This window comes from Lonchura striata, chromosome 1 (assembly GCF_050655825.1).
Source record: "Lonchura striata isolate lonStrDom1 chromosome 1, ASM5065582v1, whole genome shotgun sequence".
Lineage (NCBI taxonomy): Eukaryota > Metazoa > Chordata > Aves > Passeriformes > Estrildidae > Lonchura > Lonchura striata.
In genome coordinates this window covers 115,950,666-115,974,373 of record NC_140703.1, presented here as the reverse complement: position 1 = coordinate 115,974,373, position 23,708 = coordinate 115,950,666, and the positions used below count along the sequence as shown (strand labels likewise).

At 43.8% G+C, this 23,708-nt stretch overlaps 1 protein-coding gene across 6 annotated transcripts in view; it reads left to right on the top strand.

Moving 5' to 3' along the window:
- Positions 1 to 23,708, top strand: part of KCNJ15 (potassium inwardly rectifying channel subfamily J member 15) — a 36,870-nt gene that overhangs the window by 3,596 nt on the left and 9,566 nt on the right. Inside the window, exon 1 of one of the 6 annotated variants that reach the window (XM_085587113.1) lies at positions 9,276 to 9,368. The exons of 1 other annotated variant lie outside the window; for it this stretch is intronic. The gene's annotated coding sequence lies outside the window, so the exon portion shown is untranslated. Of the gene's footprint in view, positions 1 to 9,275; positions 9,369 to 9,392; positions 9,438 to 9,475; positions 9,687 to 15,863; positions 22,633 to 23,708 lie in introns of those variants that run through there. 4 more of the 6 variants (XM_085587130.1, XM_085587094.1, XM_085587108.1 and 1 more) reach the window with 4 other exon arrangements.

Here is a 23,708-nt window from a genome sequence, read left to right as displayed (position 1 = left end):
GCCCCAGTGTCCAACCTGGCCTTGGGCACTGCCAGGGATCCAGGGGCAGCCCCAGCTGCTTTGGGAATTCCATCCCAGCCCCTGCTCACCCTGCCAGGGGAAAATTCCTAATTCCCAATATCCCATCTCAACCTACTGCCTTTCAGTTTGAAGCTGTTTAATGCACTGATGAAAGTTCTGCTTGAACTCTTCCACCTCAGAGCTGTGAGGATTTATGGGGTTAAGCAAGTGCTTTGCATATTCAAAAATTCCTAAATTTAGTTGATGGCAAACCAGTCTGATTTCACCAGCATCCTTTTGGCTTTTTATCAGGCATTATAAAAGCTGGATGTATTACAGAACAAAGTCACTGCAAGTCTGATGTTAAGGTTCATGTGCAGGTGCAATTGCAGATTTGCCAGATCTTAGGTTGCAAACAAACCTGAAGGAATTATTTAGCAATAATTGGCATGTGGATGCATTAGTTGTAGCTAGAAAAAGGAAGTTATAAAACAAGCAGATTGTTATGTGAACCCTGTAAGCTTTGTCTTAGCCAGGCATTTTGTGGTGCTTGAGGTTCAAAGTGGGGCATTAAAGTGTTATATTTCATGTCAAATATGCATGTGTCAGGACAGAGCATGAACAGTGTGTTTTGGTGGACTGAATGACATAGTCAATAAAAGTAGATAATCAAGCACATAAATGCTGAAGTTGGAACAACACTGAGTGTAAAATACAATCATTTGGAAAGAAAAATGCTGGAAAGCAGCTCTGAGGAGAAGGATCTGGGATCCTGGGGGACAAGGAGATGTCCATGAGCCAGCAGAGTGCACAAGGCCTGGGGGCATCGGGATGGGCACTGCCAGCGGGTCAGGGGTGACCCTGCCCTGTGCCCAGCCCTGGGGGCACCTCTGGGTGCTGTGCCCGGCCCTGGGGGCACCTCTGGGTGCTGTGCCCAGCTCTGGCTCCTCAGCACAGCAGGGCCAGGAGCTCCTGGAGCTGAGCAAGGGCCTGGAGCAGCTCCAGCCCAGGAAAGGCTGAGGGAGCTGGGGCTGCTCAGCCTGGAGAGAGCCCCAGGGAGAGGGGCTGAGCCCTGGGTGTCCCTGTGTGTCCCTGTGTGTCCCTCTGTGTCCCAGTCTGTCCCTGTGTGTCCCTGGCTGTCCCTGTGTGTCCCTGGGTGTCCCTGTGTGTCCCTGTGTGTCCCTGTGTGTCCCAGTCTGTCCCTGTGTGTCCCAGTGTGTCCCTGTGTGTCCCTGGCTGTCCCTGTGTGTCCCTGGGTGTCCCTGTGTGTCCCAGTGTGTCCCTGTGTGTCCCAGTGTGTCCCTGTGTGTCCAAGTCTGTCCCTGGCTGTCCATGTGTGTCCCAGTCTGTCCCAGTCTGTCCCAGTCTGTCCCAGTCTGTCCCTGTGTGTCCCAGTCTGTCTCTGGCTGTCCCAGTCTGTCCCAGACTGTCCCAGTCTGTCCCTGTGTGTCCCAGTCTGTCCCTGGCTGTCCCAGTCTGTCCCAGTCTGTCCCAGTGTGTCCCAGTCTGTCCCTGGCTGTCCCAGTCTGTCCCAGTCTGTCCCAGTCTGTCCCTGGCTGTCCCTGTGTGCAGGAGGTCAGAGCAGCCCCAGGCTCTGCTCCAGGCCCAGCGATGGCCCCAGAGCCCCGGGCAGGGGCTGAGCCCAGCAATTCCCTGCACAGGAGGCACAACTTCTGCCCTGGGCAGTGCCAGCCCTGAGCAGAGCCCAGAGAGGCTCGGGGCTCTCCTCCCTGGGGTATTCCAGAGCCAGCTGGACACAGCCCTGTGCCCTGTGCTCTGGGATGGCCCTGCTCCAGCACGTGTCCCCAGATGAAGCAGTAGTCTGGAGGGTGTGCAGCCTCACAGGCTGAAACAAATACATTTGTACTCCCAGAGACCTTTGGACAGCTCTAGTCCGTATTGGGGCCCATAGGGGACTGGCTTTTCCTGTCTGTACAGTAATTTTCAGACATATTTTCTGTGGGTGATAAAATCAGGAGAATGTGTGGGGGTATATGAGGCCACCTGGGTGCAATTTCCTAATAGCACATGTGGACTTTTGTTCTGGGGTTTTTTGTGGCTTTGAGTGCTGGGGTTTTTGTTCTGGGGTTTTTTTTGTGGCTTTGAGTGCTGCTCAGCATCTCAATCCCAATGCACTGGCTGTGACCTGCAAAGCTCCTAGAGAGCATTTTAAACTATGGGTACCTGTAGTTCAGCATCTAGATCCATGTTTAAGGCTCTTTCAAGTGGTCTGCTTTTGAGAAATGGAGAATATTTAATGCCCTTGACACTGACTGACCCAGCCTTCGACAATGGAGGGGAATGTGCAACCCTTCAATTCTTAATTAACTGTTTAACTAACTAACTTATTTAACTAACTTAAGGAAACTTAAGAAAAGCAAGTGTCCCATACTAGAGACACTCAGAGGGACAAAACAGGACCAGCCTCCTCTCCTGGTATCTTGAAGATTGTATTTAACACCACTTTTCAATACTTGTCCTTGATATAAGCACAGTGGTGTTAATTGTCATTAAAGGAGCCTCTTGGTCAGGGCAGTATCTCCCAGTTAAATCTCTCTTTTCTTCACCTGCTGCCATTTGCAAGCCTAAACAGTCCTTGCAAACATTAAAATCAGGAGAGCTCTGATGTGTTTTTCATGCCTTTAATTTTCCCCTTCACATGATGGATGGTGGGATTTATTGTAGCTCAGAGGAACAAACCAGTTGTTATTCAATCTGCCCCAGGCAAGCTGCCCTGGCAACAGCCAAAAATAATAGCCATGGTCCCTGAAAAGATTCTGCTTAGAATTTCTGAAAGAATTCACCTTTGGGGCAGGGAACAAGAGTGGAAAAATGTAGCCCCAAAGGTCAGCATTTTGCAATGCTCATGGCACATGAAAAGAGGAGGTTGTGATGGAAACTGTGGTGCAATCCTGGTGACAGTGGGTGCAGCCAGCAGCCCCGTCCATCTTCCTGTCATGGAGCCATCACTTGCTTCCCCTCTCGTATCATGGATTGGATTTTACTTCCTCTCAAAGCTGAGCTCTGCAGATCAACGATGACAACTCGTAAAAACCTGTAAAAACCTGATCTTGAAGCTGAGCCTTTCCAGCCCTGTCTGGACAAATGTTTGCCCTTGGTGTTTGGAAGATCACTTTCCATATCTTCTTTTGTTATGATCTCTGCTGGTGATAGCAAACTTCAGGAGAGTCTTTGTACACACACCCTGTACTGAAAACTCTGTGCCCTTCCCTTTATTACCCTCTTTTTGTGCACTTTCTGTAGAGTTCCATGCTCTGTCAACCTCAGGAGTTGTCTGTAGGCTCACTTCTTAATCCTCTCGGATAAAGTTTGGCAAAAGTACACACTTCAGTTCCTTTCATTCAAGCCAGAAGTTATTTTTCCAGGAAGACACATTTAAAAATGCACAAAGGTACTCATTTAATTTGCTCTGACTTTTTACTGCTGCTTCCTGAGAGGCCATCTAGTCTGGCTATCTGAAACCAGTAGCAGTAATGCCACATTTTTGTCCCAAATAGTCACAACTCAAAGAAATTCTGTAAAAAAAGTACCAGAAAGGTATTTTTGCAAGCCTCTTATTAGTGCTCATGGGAAGAAGTTTCCAAGTAAATTAAACCATTATTCTCAAGTTATCCTAAAGCAAAGCTCCGTTAAAATATTCCTGAAATTTTAAAGGTAAGGAAATAATCTGATCTGCTTGCTGGACTCTGCTGAGAATTGGGCTTGAATTAGAGAATTAGAGATTGTGGCCCCATGGTTGGAGGATTCAGAGTGGACTTTGCAGGCTTAGTGATCCAAACAAACTGAAATCTGATTAGGAGATCCCTTCCTTCTGCTCTCCTCCAAAGCATGCTACTGAAGATACATGACATTGAAGATGAAAGTTTCTCTTCCATTGAGGATTGCTCCTTCTGCCACATCAACAGGAGGGACCCAGTGGTTGAGGAGCTGTGTCAGAACCCTGGCCTGGTCAGGGTTCTGTGTGGTGGAAAAATCTTTCCTCCAACCCGTGCTTCCAAAGAAGACTCTGCAGCCTCTTGTTGTCCAGTCTCAAAGCAGTTTATTGCAAGTTATCTAAAATATTTTCTCCTTGAGCTGCTGTGGTTTGCTCACATCTCAGGCAGAGGCACACACACACCCTGACATCCTCTCTGCTGTCTTCTTCTTCTCTCCCCCGCCCAGGGCTGCTGCTGTCTTTTATATGGTACATTACGTGTTACATGTTTACAGTTTCCCCCCAATGCCTATTACCTATATTAAATGGTGCTTTTCTATATTTTTTATGGTACATTACATGTTACATGTTTACAGTTTTTCCCCAATGCCTACTACCTATATTAAATGGTGCTTTTCTATTCTAAACCAATCTGTGAGTGCCAACATCACCAAGAACATGGAGGTGAGGAAGAAGAAAGAGGAGAAACAGGACCAGCCCACTTTCCTCCATCTTAAAACCTCTGACCCCCATGTAAAAAGTAAACCCCCCCCTGTACAGGTGTTAAAACCCCCTTGTACAATACTAAAAAATTCTTCCCTCTACTTTGTGAACTACTTCTACTATAATATCTAAACTTTTGTGACTTCTTGTTCCACCTTCAAAGTTGGTAAATCATTCCATAGCTCAAACTCAAAATCACAGCTGTTTCCAGCTGCCTTCCAGGGTCTCAAATGCTTCTGACCAAGGCCTGGAACCTCCAAAAATGTCTGAGGGACATTTTGAGTTCCAACAGAGCTGGGGTTTTCCAGCAGTTCCCAGAAGGATTCCTGGTCATCAGGGCAGCTATTAACTAGGGAAATTCACACGTGAGGAGAAACCACAGAACACCCAAGTGAGAGACCACCATGGGTCAAGGGGAGGAAAATGACAGACCAGGGAAAGCTGCTTCTGTTTCTTGTGGTCAGTGGCTCTCACAGCTGGCTGCTTCCAGCCCTGCCTCTCCATCAACCCCTGGAGCAGCTCTTCTAGACCATAACTGGGGTCACTGCTTGGGCCAGACACCCTGCTTGCAGCTGAGAGCAATATTGAGGATTATGTCTTGCAGAGCGTAGTTTTCCGTGAGCGTGGATCCAATCCTACGGCAACAAATCCAACCTCATGTTACAGCTGTGACCTGAGGGACCTGGAGAGTTGTCTGCTCATGGAAGTGCTGCAGGAAGCAGCTTTGCCTGCTGGGAAGCTCCCAGCAGTGTGAGCAGAACTTCCCCATGGAGATGTTCATACATCCTGCTGCCTCATGATGTGGCAAACCGAGCACGCACCCACCACAGAGTATCACAAAGCAAAGATATGAGGAGCAGTTCCAGGAATCTGAGGTGAAATTTTGCTGCTTTGGACATTTTGACCAGATTGGCAGGGCAGGGGAAATTAAAATCCCTCTTGGATCTGAAGCCTATTGTCATTTTCACTCTGGTGTGGAAAGCCAGCTTGGATTTGAATTCCTGCTTGTGGATCTTCCCCGTCTCTGGGCAAGAACCAAACCCAGAAGATGCTCATTTCCACAGCTAGGGAGAAGGCAGCCAAATGTGCCTCGGAATGAGTGACTTTTCTCAGGAGGCTGTTTCTCCTCCAGAGCTTTCTGCTACCTGGAAATCCTTTTGCTATCTTGGGTGGCAACATATCAGTATTTCTGTCATCAAGAAGCAAAAATTCTGGGCAGAAAGTTAAATTTGGAAGCTGTCAAAGTCCTTCCATCCCTCACAGGACAGCAGTGGAGCTGGGGGTCTGAAACCTTGAGCCAGCTGGATGAAGAACAACCACCTGATGTGAGCAGATAAGACACATCTCAGCAACTGCAGCCTTCTCACATCCAAACTCGTTGGGATGAAGTTTTGGAAAGCTGCAGTAACAGGATTTCCACAGAGGCCACCGCTCGCTTCACTGAGAACAGAGCTGGGCTCTGCTCAGCCAGATCCTTCTGTGTGAAGCTCATCAAGCAGAATAAAATCCTGTTCCAATTATGTGCTTTCCATGTGCACAAATCTCCCCCAGGGGCAGCAGTGTCAGCCACAACCTCTCCTAAAAGCAAAGAGCACATTGTGGAGGGCTTCTACCCAAACCACGGCGCTAACCCGGAGCAGGCCGGGAAAAGGGGCTGTGAATTCCTCAGGGTGGCCACTGCTGCCATGTCAACCAAGATGTGACAAAAGAAAAAAGGTGGAAAAATGTGTGTTGAGCATATGTAAGTGGGGAGAGTGTGGTGTCTGGTTTTTTTGGAGTGTGAAGATTTCTGTCCTCGTTAGCATCCACAGGCCAGCCCAGCCCAGGAGGAGCTGGAGCTGCTGCAGAGAGCCCAGAGGAGGCTCCAGGATGAGCAGAGGGATGGAGCAGCTCTGCTGGCAGGAAAGGCTGGCACAGCTGGGATTGTTCACCTGCACAGGAGAAGCTTTGGGCTGAGCTCAGGGTGGCCTGGCAGGGCCTGGAGGAGCCCCAGGAAAGCTGGAGAGAGACAATTTCCAGGGATGGAGGGACAGCACACAGGGAATGGCTTCAAAGTGAAAAATTACAGGTTTAGATCAGATATTAGGAAAAATTTCCCCCCTGGCAGGGTGGGCAGGCTCTGGCACAGCTGGGGCTGCCCCTGGATCCCTGGCAGTGCCCAAGGCCAGGTTGGACGCTGGGGCTGGAGCAGCCTGGCACAGTGGGAGGTGTCCCTGCCATGGCAGGGGTGGCACTGGATGAATTGAAAGGTCCCTTCCAACCCAAACCACTCTACAGTTCCCTGAATTGCATTTCCTGCAGCACCTTCAGGCCCATTTTTACCTTTATTTACCTTTTTTTACCTTTATTTCATGGGAATCTCCATAATGAATTTTGATCCTTTCAATTCTGTTTTTATCGAGAACTTAGTAAGAATCAGGTGAATGGTTTGAGGAAGAGATGAATACTCTAAAGCACATGGGAAAAATGCAAAAACTAGAGGAGTCTTCAAACAATTGAAGAAAACATAGAGTACATAAAGCACAAATATCTGTGTTTACCGAGACAAGGCTCAGCTTTACACAAGGATTTAGTTGTGTAAAAGCACAATAGGTGTTTAGCAGTTCTCAGGTGACACCTCTGCCTGCTCAGGACATCCTGAATTTGTTTTGGGCAAGAATAATTTCTCTGGTTTTTATAACAGTTTCTTTATATCCTGCATCTGATTTTTAACTCATAATCTGGGGATTCCCAGGAACAGAAAAAAAGGAGAAGAGTGGCTGTGGCTTTTCCCCATGCACACTGCACACATCCTTCTGAGCTGGATCATATCCCACCTGAGAAGCCCAAAGCACTTTTTCAGTAAAATAACTGATTTTCAGATCAAGTTGCAGGTACAGATTTGATGAGTAAGGTTAACTTTTCTGCCAGGGGTCCAGTTTTATTGTTTCTTTTCCTTACTTAACTTCATCCAGAGCCAACATAAAATCTGAAAATGCCCTGAGCAAGCCTCTTATCACCATGGGGTTTCCTGCTCAGCTTTATTGAATGCTGAAGTTTGGATCAGTATTTCAACATCTCTAGCCCACATTTTTGCACTCATCTGTTGCTGCAAGGAAAGAGATTTATTAGCCCTGGTAAATCTGAAGGGGAAAAAAATATGAATTTATGCATTTTGGACGGTACAAACTGACAAATTAACTTCTCCTTCTGGCCCACCTCAGCAGCAGCTTGTGGGGACCCACAAGGAAGTGACACTTGTTTAAGGTGGCAAACTGTCAAAGAGAGGTATTTACATTTTTAAATCATGCACACAAAGCTTAAAATCAGAACTATTGTGCATCTTTCAGAGCATATCCTAATATTATGATATTCCAAAGAACCCTCACTCTACAGTGGATTTCATGGTTACCATGTGTGGGAATAGCACATTATTCATTTATGCTTAGGGCAGTTTGTCAAACTTTACCCAGAAGAAATAAGGGGAAAGGTTTAATTGGAAATTTTTAATAATGTATAATCCCAACTAAACATAATTTAACTGGGTAGTGAAAGAGAAATCCTGGTATAGATGCTTCATCCAATGACAAAGGTCTGCAAACAGAACAGCTCATCTGAAAGCAGGAAAAGACATTCACAAGCGTTTTTATATATAAATATAAATATATTTATAGCTGTTGCCATCTCCTTCGTAGTAAATATAGAGAAAGAGACACCAGTGCAACAGGTTCATGGATTCGGAGAACAATCCAAGTCGTGTGAAATTCTTTAGTCTCTGGCAAAGTGGAAAAAAAAATCACCTCTAAGTGTTGCCCTTTTAAATGCAAAACAGCTGCTGCCTACTGGCACTGCCTGAATGCTGCACTTGACAGCAGAATTCCAGCTCCTGCTTTCCTCTGGTCACATATCATGGCATTATTAATATCTGTTATTGGCATTTTGATCCCTGTTTAGCAGGGATTTGGCTCTGGCTGGTTTTCCCATTCATCCCTGGGAATTTGAGGTGGGAAGAGTTTGGCTGGTGAAGGACTCATCCCAAAGTTTGATGTTCTCCTGCTCCCAAGGGAAAGGGAAGGAAGTTATCCAGGCACTGTGGGATGTGGCTGCAGGTGATGCTGAGCTATCCTGTCCTGGAGTAGCTTGCTGGGGTTTGGAATTCCCAGGAATTACAGTATAAGGGCATCAGAATTACAGATCCAAGGGCATCACCTGAGCCTTTCCAGTGCTGCAGCAACTTCCCTTCCCCTGCTGCTGTTTGCATTCCCAGGGAATCCCACCAAATTCCAGCGTGGTACCAGGGGCAGTGCACAGGCTTTAAACCCTTTCTTCAAGGTACCTGACTCAAATCATCCCTGCCTGTGCTCTCTGCAACTGGGAAACAAAAGCAGAAAGGCACCCAGGCAAGCCCAGAAAAAGCCATCAAAAGAAAGGAGTGTTGTGGATAAACCCATTGGAAAATTTGGTGGTCAAGGATTTCAGCTGCTGCAGCTCAATGTGTGACAGCCATAACCTGAATTTAGGATTTATTTCAGATGAGTTTCAATCTCCCTTTTGCCAGCAGGAAAGGGGTAATCGATAACGTTGATTTTTTTTATCCTTCTTCCTCTTTCTTAACTTTATACAACCACTAATAACCTTATTTATTTAGGAAATAATGCCTTTCAGGGACTTTGATCAGCCTGGCTGAAGTTTCTTCAAAGATTAACTGGCTTCTTTAGAAGTAAATCAGTTTCCTCTGAAGCAGGTATTTGCTTACCATGTAACTGGGTGCTGGGAGCTGTGCTGTTATAAAGTTTGCTGGGCTCAGCTGTAGATTTCCTTAACACACACTGCTGACATCACTGAGTCTCCTCTTGGACTCTTTTTCTTTTTTTTTTTTTTTTTTTTTTTTGTCTCTTTCTCCCTCCCTCCCTCCCTCTCCTCCCTCCCTCTCTCCAGTTTCTTTATTCAGGTAATTCCAACTCAGGCTTATTTCAACTTGTTTTTGACTGACAGCGAGGGAAGGGAGACTTTCTGAAGGGTTTGTTTTGTGTTGGATTTTTTCTGGGGTTTTTAAAGTTTTTTTTTTTTGTTTGTTTTTTTGTTTTTTTTTTTAAATGCACACATGCTTTATTGAAAAGCCGCCCAAAAAAAGATTGTTTGACTTGTCATGACGATAACATCTAGTAAGGAATCTGAACATTGCTCTTTTACAGGTAAGAGGTATTTGTCAAAAATCCATACATGCTTAGCAGTGCTTTGGGAGCTGTGTGGAGCTGGAAGCTAAGGAGTAGGTGCTTTTCTTATTTTTTCTATACTTTGGTAGTTTAAGGATTTAGAAACTGTGTGTAAGAGAAAAAAAATGTTTATAAAATTGTGCCTTTTTCTGGATTTTGACATAGAGGCAGTTCAGCAATTAAACAAAAGCTGTCACAGTTTGGTCTTTCCACTGATGTAAAGCACTGAAATGTGGGGTTTGTAATGCATGGGGCTGAGATTTTAATATGTTGGGGAGGGGGACAGATGCTGAATCTGTCTTTGTCCCTATTTTCCTGCCAGGATTTTTTCCCTGTAGAAATCCAGGGTGCTGTTTAGAGTGTTGGAATCAGAACTTTCAGCCAGTTCTTGCTCTTTTTACCAGTGCAGAAATCAGTTTTCATTGGTGTGGTGGGAAAACCTGCCTGGAACTTTCTCCTGTCCCTTTTACCTTTGTGTCTAAGAAAAGAGAATGTCAGTTTTCTGTGGAAGGTGTAAAGAATGTAAACATGTCTGAGTTGGAGAACTTCAGGCATTGTCTTCCAACTTTTGCCTGTGTCTTCACACAACTTGTTTTCGACAGCTCTGGCTGTTCCTTAGAATTGCAATCAAAGCCCGTGGTGCAAATTCCCCTCTATTTTCTACTGCCTCCCTTTTAATTTTCACACTGGGATCGTGCTGCAGTGAGAGTTACAGATAAAATCTCTTTTTCTCCATGAGGGGCTGGTTGTGAAGAGGAACAAAGCTGGCTTTCCTTTCTGAACCATGAATATCCACAGCACTTTTTAACTAATCTTGTTCCCTCCCATATTGTATTTAAAAGCATTTGCAGGGTCTTTCTGATCACAGTGCCTGTGTATTTACCTACCAAGTCTGTGTTTTCTTGTGATTTTTTTTTTTTTAATTGAGGAGGAAGGAGAAGATTTGCTGCTAAAGAAATGTTTTCTTTATTTTCCTGGTTGTAAAATGTCACAATGCTCTCTGCACTCCCTAATAACCAGCTAACAGGAGGGAGCGAGCAAGCCTGGAGTGTAACACGGTGCTGCTTGTACAGAACAAACTGGCATCACTTTTATAAAGCAGAGTAGTAGACCAGACCAAAAAATTCCCCAGGAATTTCATCTCAGTAAATGAGGCATGGCCTAGAGACAAAAACAGCAGCAGATGACTTGGGCTTCAGTCTTCCAACGTACATACAGTAGTTTTGTCTGTTACTTTTTATAGCATTTCAAATGAAAGCAAATAGTTCTTTTTTATCCTAGCTCCTCATGCAATGAAGCAAACAAGCCATTAGCCCACAGCCCTGATTGCAGCTGAATTTTTTTATTGATTTATCCAGATTTCATTAAAGCTCTCTGGAATATTATTTCTGCCTCCTGTCCTGTTTCCCTCTCCTCAGACACGCAGTCCACAGAGACAGGCTGTGTTCTTTGGGAACAGGTGGAGACCAAGGCTGGGAAGGACCAAGAAAAACAGAAATGTTACTGGTTTACATGCTGAACCTCAGAGCATTTTGAAATAAATTTTGATTCTCTTTTCCTCAAGGTAAAACAAGCCAGGTTTTGGGGTGATGCTTTTTTTTATTTGTTTGCTTGATGGAGGAAAAAGTCTTTACCATTAGAGGAAACTTATATGTGTATGAAAATTATAAAAATAATTGATTTTTGTATGAAACAGTTAAAATCAACTTTCTCAATTTACTAGGAAAGAATTTACTAAATGCTAAATATTTAAAAGCTAAGCTGTCCTTAACCCCTTGGGGTGAGAGAAGTAATTAATTCCTTGAGTGAGTTATTACAGGTTTGAGCGTCATTTCAGCATTCCATGTGTCTGGATGTGTTTGTTACTATGGTAAATTGGAGTTAATATGGCAATAGACTTGGTGCTAATATGGCAAAGAGTTTGGTGTTCAAGGACTTGGTGTTAATATGGTAAAGGGTTTGGTGTTAATATGGTAAAGGACTTGATGTTTATACAGTATAAAGTGGCAAAGAATTTGATGTTAATATGGTAAAGGGCTTGGTGTTAATATGGGAAAGAGTTTGGTGTTAATATGTCAAGGAAATTGATGTTAATATGGTAAAGAACTTGATGTTAAAGTGGCAAGGAACTGGATTTTAATATGGCAAAGAGCTTGGTGTTAATATGGGAAAGAACTTGGTGTTAATATGGTAAAGGGCTTGGAGTTTATATGGCAAAGAACTTGGTGTTAATCTGGCAAAGAGCTTGGTGTTTAAGAACTTGGTGTTAATATGGTAAAGGTCTTGGTGCTAATATGGTAAATAACTTGATGTTAATATGGTATAAAGTGGCAAAGAATTTGATGTTAATATGGTAAAGGTCTTGGTGGTAATATGGTAAAGAGTTTGATGTTAATATGGGAAAGAACTTGATGTTAATATGATATAAAGTGGCAAATAACTTGATGTTAATGTGGTAAAGGGCTTGGAGTTAATATGGCAAAGAACTTGGTGTTTAAGAACTTGGTCATAATATGGCAAAGAACTTGGTGTTTAAGAACTTGGTGTTAATATGGTAATGGGCTTGGTGTTAATATGGTAAAGAACTTGATGTTAAAGTGGCAAATAACTTGATGTTAATGTGGTAAAGGGCTTGGTGTTAATATGGTAAAGAGTTTGGTGTTAATATGGCAAGGAACTAGATGTTACTATGGTAAAGAGCTTGGTGTTAATATGGAAAAGAACTTGGTGGTAATAGGGTAAAGAGTTTGGTATAATGTGGAAAAGAATTAGGCAAAAATCATGTTCCTGGAGTCAGCAGGCAAGAAGCAGCTCCCAAGGACTGGCTGTGCATGAACTGAAACTCCTGCTCACTCTCTGCCTGCCTGTGCTGTGCTGGGAAATGCACGTGGATCCATCACCACCCCGAGCATCTCTGCCTCCCCCAGGAGCAGGGAAGTGTCCTGTCAGGGCAGGAGATTGGCTTTGTGTGGCCAGCACACCCTGGGGTTCACAGCAGGGCAGAGGTCGTGGCCAGGCAGAAAGGGAACGAGACGTGACAGGAGTGAAGCTTTAGGTGTTGTCACCCTTCACTGGACAAATATTGCTTGGACGTGAAGAGGGATTTTTGGGATAATCCTGCAGTTTTAGGATAAAACTGCAGAGTTTTGGGACCTCTGCAGTTCTTTACACCCACTGGGGAAAAAGGGGTTTGGCAAATTTCATCTTCCAGCAGAACCTTCTGCAAAGCTTCTGCTGCCTCTGGTGAAAGTGAAGTGCTGGGACAAGGGTTGGTCCCATTTAAAATCATATTTGGCTCCTTTCTGGTTGGGTTTTCTCATGGAGATCCTCAGCTGGATTTGTCTGTGCTCAGAGAGCCACCTTCTCTTTGTCATGACTCAAAAATCATAAAATAAAATAAATTTTGACTGGGACAATAGTACAACCTGATCAGATTAATTTGATCTCCATTGTTTTAACTGAGGAGTTTCACTGTTGATTCTATCTGGTTTCGCATAATGAACTTTTCCTTATCTAAAATTAGGACTTTTGCACTGAGAATATATGATAAAAATAATTATCTAATTTACCATAAAGTTGTAGGGAAGGAATATATATAACAATGCACCTACTTAGATGACTTTAAAAGATGTATTCTTAGCACAAACTGATGGAGAGAAAAGGGTAAAATATATCATGATCAAAATTTCCCCTTTTCCTCTCTGGAATTATACAGCTTGACAAAAACATATAATAAAATAGATACAAATAAAATATAAAAAAACCCAAATTAAATAGGATAAAATAGAGGTTTGCATTTAAACCAGTGAATACATTTTCCTGGTTAAATGATTTCAATTTAATTTCTAATTTCCCAAGGAAAATGGCAACCAGACGAATGTTTTTGTGATTTTTCTGAACTTGTCTGTGAAATTTCCCCAAAGTTTCCCCTTTGTTTTCTGCTCAGCAATGCTCCACTCCAAGCTGACACTTCCATGCCAGCTGTTCTTTTCTGAACTCTCTCACCCAAGCAAACAGACTTTGATTTCCAGAGAAGACCAAAAGTGTACCAGCATCCGGGAGGAGGTGTTGGAGTTGCAATCCTGATTCATTTCCTTATGCAAATGGCAAAACTTTCTCACAAAAAATGGGATGAAAAACAGAAAACCTTTTAAGGCATCATTTTATTTTAGCCCTACATTGAGTTTGGTTGACTGGCACAATTAGTGGCACTTGGTTGTTGATCTCTGGACTGTTCCCAGCTTAGTATTTTTAGATTAAAACTCTTTTTTTCCCTAAAAATGAAATTATTATAAGAAAATTAATTGTTGTAAGGGAGTCTGTTGGGGTTCCTGGTCCTTGAAGTACTTTCCTACTCTGTTCTGTTGTTGCAGTCTAAAAAATCCACAAAAGATATCCAAAGAAACTCCAAACCATCAAAAAAAACCCCCCCAGAAAACCAAAAAAGGCAATGAACCATAAATGTATCATTTTGAAATAGAAATGGATACAATTTAACTATATTTTTGAACAAAAATTACAAAACTTAGGATTTACTTCTTATCTTGTCAGAATAAAATGTTCAAACCTGTGACTTGATCATGACTCAAAATAATACTTATTGGCAATAAATCTCTCTACCCTTTTTTAAGGTCTCAGCCTGGGAACATAAAATCTTATTTTAAAAAAATTTCTTTGATTTTTTTTTGTGCAGAAATGCAAGAAGACACATTTCAGTGGGGCAACCCCAGTGATTTATCCTCCTGCTGTAGCTCAGTGTGGGGTCCTGCCTTTGCAGGGGTATTTTTGGTTGATAAACAGTGAAAATGCTTGAGAGGAAACCATGTCTTTAAATGCTTCAATGCTTTACCATCACAAGAAATGCAGAGAAATACAAGAAATTTGTTCATCACCCAAGACATCTCATAAATACTAAAAATACCTTAGCAGTCAGTAACAACCTTTCTGTCCTCACAAGAAACTATGATTTAAGCACTTTTCTATATCAGCTGAAATATTTAGAGTGAAATCTGCAAAAAAAGCAGGAAGAACGACCAGATCCTCATTCCCCAGCCTCAAAATGAAACAGTGGACAAGAATTTGCTTAGTTGAGTTTGTAAAACTCCAGTTACTTAACAGAAATTAATGGAAATTGTTCCTGATCTTCAGCTTTGCTCAGCTTGAGGCACCACAATACTAATATATATTACTATTATAAAACAAGTAATATATTATTATATTATATATTATTGTTATATATTTTGCCACCAAATAATTCTGGTTCAGCTTTTTTGCTCTTTATCAATTGATCACTGGCTCCCATCTTGCTAAGAAATGGCAGGTGACCCTGGTGAAAAGGAGAGGAGGATTTGAAATCCCACCACAAAAAGGGGAACCTTTGAAAGAAGCAGCAGTGAGAGAGGTGTAGGATGTGGGTTGTTCATATTTTCACAGAATTCCCAGAATCACTGGGTTGGAAGAGACTTCCAAGATCATTGAGTCTAACCCAGCCCCAGCACCTCAGCCCAGCCCTGGCACCCAGTGCCACATCCAGGTTTTGTTAAACCCACCCAGGGGTGGTGACTCCACCACCTCCCCGGGCAGCCACTCCAGAACTTTATCACCATTTCTGTAAAAACTTTTCCCTGATATCCAACCTGTATTTCCCTGGGTGCAGCTCGAGGCTGTGACCTCTGGCTCTGTCAGTGCTGCCTGGAGAGAGACCAAACCCACCTTAGGATTTTGGAATTGCACAGATAAAAACATTGAGCATGCTGGTGACAGGGGCTGGACACGAGCCCAGGGGTGCCCAGGGGGGCAAGAGGCCGCTGGCAGCTGGGCTGGATGAGGAATTGTGTGTCCAGCAGGAGCAGGGCAGGGATTGTCCCTCTGGGCTGGCTCGGAGAGGCCCCTCCAGGGCTGTGCCCAGTTCTGGTCCTGCAGGAGAGACCTGGAGGGGCTGGAGCGTGTCCAGGGCAGGGAACGGAGCTGGGAAGGGGCTGGAGAGTTCCTGAGGAGCTGGGAAGGGAATGGAGAGTTCCTGAGGGAGCTGGGAAGGGGCTGGAGAGTTCCTGAGGGAGCTGGGAAGGGGCTGGAGAGTTCCTGAGGGAGCTGGGAAGGGGCTGGAGAGTTCCTGAGGGAGCTGGGAAGGGGCTGGAGAATTCCTGAGGGAGCTGGGAAGGGGCTGAGCTGGAGCAAAGGAGGCTCAGTGGGACCTTGTGGCTCTCACAGCTCCTGCCAGGAGGGGACAGCCGGGGGGTCGGGCTCTGCTGCCATGTCCCAAGGGAAAGGAGGAGAGGAAATGGCCTCAAATGACACCAGGGGAGGCTCAGGTTGGAGACTGGGAAAGAAAATTTTCCTGGCAGAGTGGTCAGGCCTTGGGATGAGCTGCCCAGGGAGGTTTGGAGTCACTGGAATTGTCCCAGAGGAGTCTGGATGTGCCCTTGGGGACAGGGTTTGGGTGATGCTGGTGGGGCTGGGGTGGCACTGGATGATGCTGAAGGGCTCTTCCATCCCTGATGATTCTGGGATTCTGTGATCATGGACGAGGGAGCCTTTTAAACCTTCAGGCTTGATGAATCCATATTTTGGTGAGGGTGGTTGTGACACTTTCTGTGTTGGCAGGGATAACCAAGCTGACCTGTGACAGGGAATGCCACAGGCAAGAACCTTTGAAACAGAGCAGACATATCCTACACCTTATTTTAAACTCCTAGATGGGTTGTTTTTATTTAAGAAACTTGTTCGTAATCTTCAGTGCATAATTTGCATTTTTTACAACAACTAAACCGTGTGTGTGATGGACAGGGTGTGTGATCTCACCTGGGATCCCACACAGCACAGCACTTCCCATGGGATTTCACCTGAAAGGCTTCAGCAGTACAACTCAGACTGACCTGTATTTATTTAGGATATTCCAACTTCAAATGCACACCTGTACCAGGTAATTAACATGTGCAATTCTCATCCTTCCAGGAGGAGGGGGGTACCTCCACCTGCACTGCAACAGTTGATTTTCATGGAATAAATAAACTTGGCATCTTTCAAAAGCTCCGGCCTTGCTATAGAAGTGCAAGGAAAAGACAAATTCAGCTGTCTAAAAGTTCAGCATCTGGTCTCAGGTAATGGACACATCCATCCCTCAAGGTATCCCAGGTTTTTATCCTGGAAAAACGAGTGATTCCAAGGAAATAAATCACTTATTATCCATGCTGATGCTGAACGTAGCCTACAGTCAGAACAAATTATTTCTCACAGTGCAGCAGGTGCTGTGCAAACACACTTTGCAGTCAGATGAACAAAGAGGAAAACTTTGGATCTGCTGTAAATTATTTCAGATCTAACAGTGAAGGACACACAGGAGGGACTTTGCAGGTGAACACAATGATGGGGAGAAGCTTGTGGAAGTTGTATCTCACACAGGTGGATTTTCAGGATGTGGGAATTTTTTTTATGTCACATGGGAAGCTATTGTGGAATGGGAGAAGTCTAAACCAGGAAAGGAGAAAAAAAACCCCAAAAACCCAGGGATTGATTTGAGGACAAAGAGGAATGAGATGCCAACAAAGTGCAGAAGAAAGCAGAGCTATGAGGGTCATGGCAGCAGCTGTGGAAAGGTTTGACTGTGACCTTTAGGGGTATAAAGAAGTGAAAGATGTGTTTGAATTAATGTAGAAGAAATTCAAATGGTCAAAATAGCAGAAAATAAATTAGATTTTTGTTTTATCCCAGAATTTTTGAGTGGGTCAGATGAGAAGGACTGTGAGCAGGACTGTTGGGAAATGTTAATAGACTGAAAATCTGGATTGGAAGAAAAGCTGGATTTTGGAGATGCTGTGGCACCAAGCTGCCTGCAGACCAGAAGTCTGAGCTGTGCAGAAAATGGAGCAAGAGAACAGTTTTCAGGAAGAGTTTTTACTTTGGGAAAGGCTGGGTTTAACAGGGAATTGAGGAGTTTTCTGCTTTGCCACTGAGCTGCCACCTGGCAGGTGGAATGAGTCCCTGGACTTTCAGCAGTGCCATGACCTTAATCCCTTCTGAAATCCGCTGCAATTGGAGATATTCACTGCCCTGCTCAGCTGCTTTTTGCAACCACTTATCTTCAGCACTCACCTACAAAATATGAATATGTTCAAACAGCACTAAAATAGAATATAAACAGCACTAAAATAACACAGAAAGGTCTACCAGTTATACATTTCCCATCAAGTGTGTTTTCCAATGAAAATGGAGACTTTATTAAATATTACAGGAAAATTACAGAGGGTTAGAGATCAAAAAGGTTGATTTTTCCACTGGAAGAATGATCTCTTGTGGGAGATGCAGTTGATTTCCTCATTCCCCAGTTATTCTTTGTGCCTAGACTGAATTTCCATTGATGCATCGAGCCTTATTACGAGGCGACAGAAAATAATTGGGGAACGGTGGTATTTTTTTGTTCTCATAAATCAGGCAGCTTGGAAAACATCAAAGTGCCTCCTGAAACCCACGGCAATCTGTAAAACTCACAGAAAAACAAGGTAGAGGAGCTGCTGAGTGTTGTAAAAATAAGTTTGCGGTGTCCTGAGCGCAGTCGGAAAAAATTCTCGTCGGAGCAGGAACAATGTTCTATTCAGCCTGATGACTCCAGTGATCAAAGCTGGACCTTCCCAACTGGAAAAGATTGCAGGAGCTTTGGAGATGACATGGGATCAGAAAGGAGCAGCCATAAAGATAAGGGATGTGTAAATAAATGAGGAAATCAGGCTCCTTTGAGGGTGAGGAAACGCAGGGGCTTTGAAAAGCAGCGTGAGATTTTTCTCTTGTTTGGGCACATTATCACTGTTTTTATGGAGGTTCCTAAGAAACTGTGATGAAAAGAACAAGGAGGAGGGAATTGTAGTTGTGTTCCCAGATCCCAATAACCAGGACAGGCTGTGTCCCTCCAAGTGTCACTTGTCACCAAACAATCCCACGTGGTCCTTACAGTTGGCTGAGACTTTTCAAGCAGAAGCCTTATGGGCTGAAAATGCAGGTTTAGATGGAAAAAAAAAAACAACCCACAATTTTGAACAGTAAAAAAATTGTGTTTTGGCTTTGTGGAAGCAAGGTGTCACAATCTGTCGCTCCAAGGAATGTTTTGTTCCTCACCTGATATAAATGAGGCACACACACACACGTCTGTGCAAATCTCAAAAGGAAAGGCTTAGCTTTGGTTTGGACAAACAGGCAGAATGACCTTGTTATGCTTTGTTGTTTTGTTTTTTGGTTTATTTTTTATTTTTTATTTTTGCCAGAAAAATGGAAACATTTTTTTCTTATATTTTTCCTTTTTTTTAAATTTTGTTTTGATATTTCTGTTTTGGCGAAAAAATCCAAAAACATCGATGTGCACCAGTACTTTCATGCTATTTCCTCCCTTTCTGAAGCCACAGTCTCTGCAGCTGACTGAGGGGTCTGTGTCATGGAAATTGGCAGGGATCAAGCAATTTGGGAAAGCCATGAGGAAAATAAAGATTCTTTTCCCTCTGATTCCTTGGGAGTTTATCTGGAGGACACAACAGAGCAGGGCTGTGTAACCTCCCAGTCAAGAAACTCAGGAAACAGCTTCTTCTTTAAAAAAATACCAATTTTTATTCCAATTTTTACAGATACATGAGTGACAATAAGCTCCTGTGCAATGTTAGCATGTTGCTGATGGAAAGGATAAATAATTAACCTGGCCAATTTTAATTTCCATCACCTAAGAGTGAAGGGATACAAACCAGCCCACATCTTTAAATCCGTGAGCTAATTTCAGCTTGGCTTGGCAGGTGAACAGAGGCTTCAGAAATTATGTTCCAACAAGCTCCAGGAAAACAGGGAGCTCTGTAAGTCAGAGAGGATTTATTAATGCCTTTCCTGAGAAGAGGAAATCAAGGGGGACCAGGCTTAATCAGGCATCAGAGAATCCCCATGGAGGCCAGGGAAATGGAAAAGGCTTTGGATGGAGCTCGTGTGTTGTTACAGCCCTTGGTCCACCAGCTTTCCCCAAGTTCAAATCCAAACTGGACAGGATTTGGAGCAACCTGGAGTAATGGAAGGTGTCCTTGCCATGATCTTTAAGGTCTCTTCCCACCCAAATCATTCTGGGATTCCATGAATTTGCTGGTAGCCCAAAATACCCCGTTAAAGGACACAACTGAAGCCATTTCCACTCAAAACTCCCCAGTGTTTCTTACCATTAATCTTTGATTTTCTCTCAGCCCTCACCTAAAATACCAAAACATTCAGGTGTGTGAAGTACTCCATATGAACAGAATGGAGTTTTACCAAGCAGCAGCTACTTTTGCTTTGCATTTATTAATTTTTATATCTCCTTGGCACTCCACAATTCCTGCTGAGTGCCAAGCAAGCACAGGGGCTCAGAACCTCATAAACCTTAGGAAGAAAGCATTCCCACAGAGAACACTGAGGTTCTTTCCTATTTCTGCTTTGAAAACACAGGTATAACTAAATTCTCCCTTCTCCTCCACGTGGTTCCCCTGCTAAAATGTGCAGGAGTGGAAAAAAGAGCATTTTTCCACTCATTGCAAGGAGAGTAGGGAAGCTTGGCACACGAGTGAGCTATGTACTGGAATTTGGGTGGGTCTAGGAAAAAACACAGACTTCAGTGGAAAACATATATGGGTGTGTGTGTATGTGTGAGCAAAAGCCTTTTAAACCTTAAATTAACCACATCCATGGATTGGTCAGGAGGAAAATTAAATAAAAAAAAAAAAAAAAAGAGAAAGCTGCTCTGAAACAAAACTTTTGGGCTGCACTGAGGGTAAGTAACCCTACACCAATGGGGAAGTGTCACTGATATCTTTAATTCTCGCCTGACCACCTCAGGGAAGCAGGTGAAAGGCCCTGGTTTGTACATCAGCCCAGAATTTTGGTGGTTTAGTGACCCCCATGACCACTTCTGGCCCCTCTGGGTGCTGGTGAGGGGCAGCAGGGTTGGGACAGGAGTGGGACAGGGATGGGGACAGGGTGTGTGAGCCCCAGGGTGAGCCCAGCACAGCTTTGGGAGATGTTTTTTGCAAAGGACTTGGCTCTGAGAGCACAGCTCCAGGTGGTTCCTGGTCCCTGTGGATGTGTCCAAGGCTGGGCATTTGAGGAAATTATTTTGTTCCAAGATCTAGAGATATTATTCAATGAAATAATGGCCCAAAGGGGGATGTGTGTGGAAGAAGATGGATCCACAAGTGACTTTAGATAGGGCAGAATGTCCCACATCAGTGTTTTAGGTTTGCAACTGCTTGTGCTTTATAGAATTGGGAATCACAGAATCACAGAATCTTCTGGGTTGGAAGGGTCCCACAAGGACATCAAACCCAATTTTTAAGGTAATGGCCTCCAACCTTGGTGTTTTTAGCACCAGACACCAACCAGCTGAGCTCACATACCATGGAATGATATTTTAATTAAAAAGTACTTTAATAAATACTTCTAAAATATAAAGAATAATATTTAATAAATACTTTAAAATTTTAATAAAAATATTTTGGTAAAGTATTTTAATAAATCACTGACTTCTATGTAAGTGCACATAAATGTTTGCCTGTGCAATATCCCATCCTGAATCTATTGGATGCTACAGAATTTTTCTTTCCAGAATTTAAAAATTATAAGTTTTGTTTAGGTGAAGTAGCTTCCAAACATTTGTTTGAGATGAAGCAGAGCTTTTTCTCCATTTATCAGACCTTGACAATCCAGGGAAATGGGTACTTTATGCAATTTGAAATCTTTGTAGTGCAGAGAAAATGGGGTAAGAATGAACATTTTTGAAGATGTGCCCCTCAAAGAGAATATTGTCCACAATTGCTGTAACTCACTGTAAAGCAATTAATTATAAAAAAATAAGTCAGTTACATGTGCCAGTAACATCATCTGTGCTTTGCCTAGGAGAGAAAGGTGTCCAATTTTTACATCCAATGTAAAAATCATTTAGGATTGGGTGAGAGAAGTGGGTACTTTGTCCCACGGGCTGCATTTTGTCAGCATGAGAGAAGAGTCTCTTTTTGAAAACATTTTCCACGGTGTGAACTTGTTCACACAGGCAGGGCTATTCTTCATAACCAAATAACTTCCTGAGAAAATCAGCTTGCAACAAGTTTTAAGATGAAACCCTGACAAACCCATCCTTCTTTCTTGGAAACGTGTTTTGTACGATGGCAAACATCCCTGCAAATTCACTGCTGTGTCCTGGCCATGCAGAGATGACAAAAATTTGGATTATTTAGCAGGCTACTCTGTATTTATCACTGCTCTGCCTACATAAGGCAGCACAGATCAGCTACAACAAACAGGTTTAAAGGTTCCAGGATTTTTTTTATAGGAAAAACTTTACTCCAGTAACAGCATCCACCTGCCTGCTGGGTGAAGGTGTGCTGTTTCCCCAGTTAGATTTGATTTTGGTCCACATTAGGAATAGATGAAAAAAAAGGTTACTAGTATACAGACCTTTAAATAAAATGATTTTTTTTTTCCCTTACCAGCTTCATGGCCTTTTGCACCCTACCATTGCTTTCAATACTATTAAGGTTTTTAGATATTTAAAAGGCACAGGAATTTTTTTTTTTTTTTTGGTGGAAAACTCTTCTAATAGCCTGACATTTCAGTGTTGAGATTTAGTGGCTGCACAGAGAACGGAAAATGATGAGCAGGTTTATCTCTGCAGAGTCTGTGTGCATAATATTTGTGGGCTACTCACAGGGCATGAAAGCAATTCTTAATGAGCTCGTGGCATGGGCTAAAGGAGAGCTGTGATTTACTGGAAATGTGGTTGGTGGGGAGAAAGCAGAGCAAAAACTCTGCCCCAGCAGCCTGCAGGGAGCCTCACCCCCATGGCCACACCTCCACCCAGCTCTGAGAGCGCCCTGGTGCTCGGTGACTAATTAAAAACAAACCCCAACTTGACTGGGACACACAGCAACCAGCTGGCACCACACACTGTAATTAAAAAGAGAGCTGCTGAGCCCCAGGATGGGTTCCTTTCCTGGTAGGGGTGGGATACAGGTAGGAGATGATGCTCTTGGGCTGCTGCAACCCGGGGTCTGATGGTGGGTTTGGGGCGCCAGGAGACCTGGCGTGAAAAAATAAAGAGGGGAAAAACCCATTGTAAATTGTCTGCTCTGCCTGGTCTGAAATGCTCCACTGCTGCCTGATAAATGTCTTCCCTGCCTCAGCTGAGAGTCAGGGAGAAGCACAGCCCTGGGGAAGGCAGCCTGCAGCTGTTTTATCCAAATTTTTGAACGACCAGCAAAGCGCTAACTTTTCTCCCTGCCATGGCTTGGCACGCTGCTCTTCATTTTCAACCACCTGCTGACAACTGAAATTAAAAATCCAGAGGAAGTGTCTGTTTTTGGGTTTGTTTGCTTGCTTGTTTTTAAACAAACCCAGATTTTTATTAGGCCAAGAAATGAATTTGGAGGGAAAAGGCAAGCAAAGAAGAAAAGAAAGCAGAGCAGTTTTCTGTTCCACTAACCCCTCTTCAGCTTTGAAACAGATGCAGCAAATTTCAAACCAGCTGCAGACTGGCAAATCAGTTGCTCTGAGTTTGACTTTATTATTGTTATTGCTATTATTCAAAGTGATGAAGTGATGGGTGAGTACTGGGAGGTTTAAAACAAGGTGCTGTCCTTTATCTCCTGTGAAGGAAGGAAAGCAAGCACACAGCCAGCCTGTGGTGAGCAGGGAATGACAGTCCCAGCAAGCTTATCATGGAATCATGGGATGGTTTGGGTTGGAAGGGACCTTAAAACCATCTCATCCCACCCCCTGCCATGGCAGGGACACCTCCCACTGTCCCAGGTGCTCCAGCCCCAGTGTCCAACCTGGCCTTGGGCACTGCCAGGGATCCAGGGGCAGCCCCAGCTGCTCTGGGCACTCCCCACCTGTCCAAGAACAATTCTTTCCTCACATCTAACCCTGCCCTCCTTCAGCTTGAGGCCATTCCCCCTTTCCTGTCCTTGTGAAAAGTCCCTCTCCAGCCCCCTTTAGCAACTGGAAGGCTCCTATGGAGTTTTCCTTGCAGCACTCCAGTCCAATCCCTTTGTTCTCCTGCTGACCTGGGAGGGAATTCCCTTCCCCTT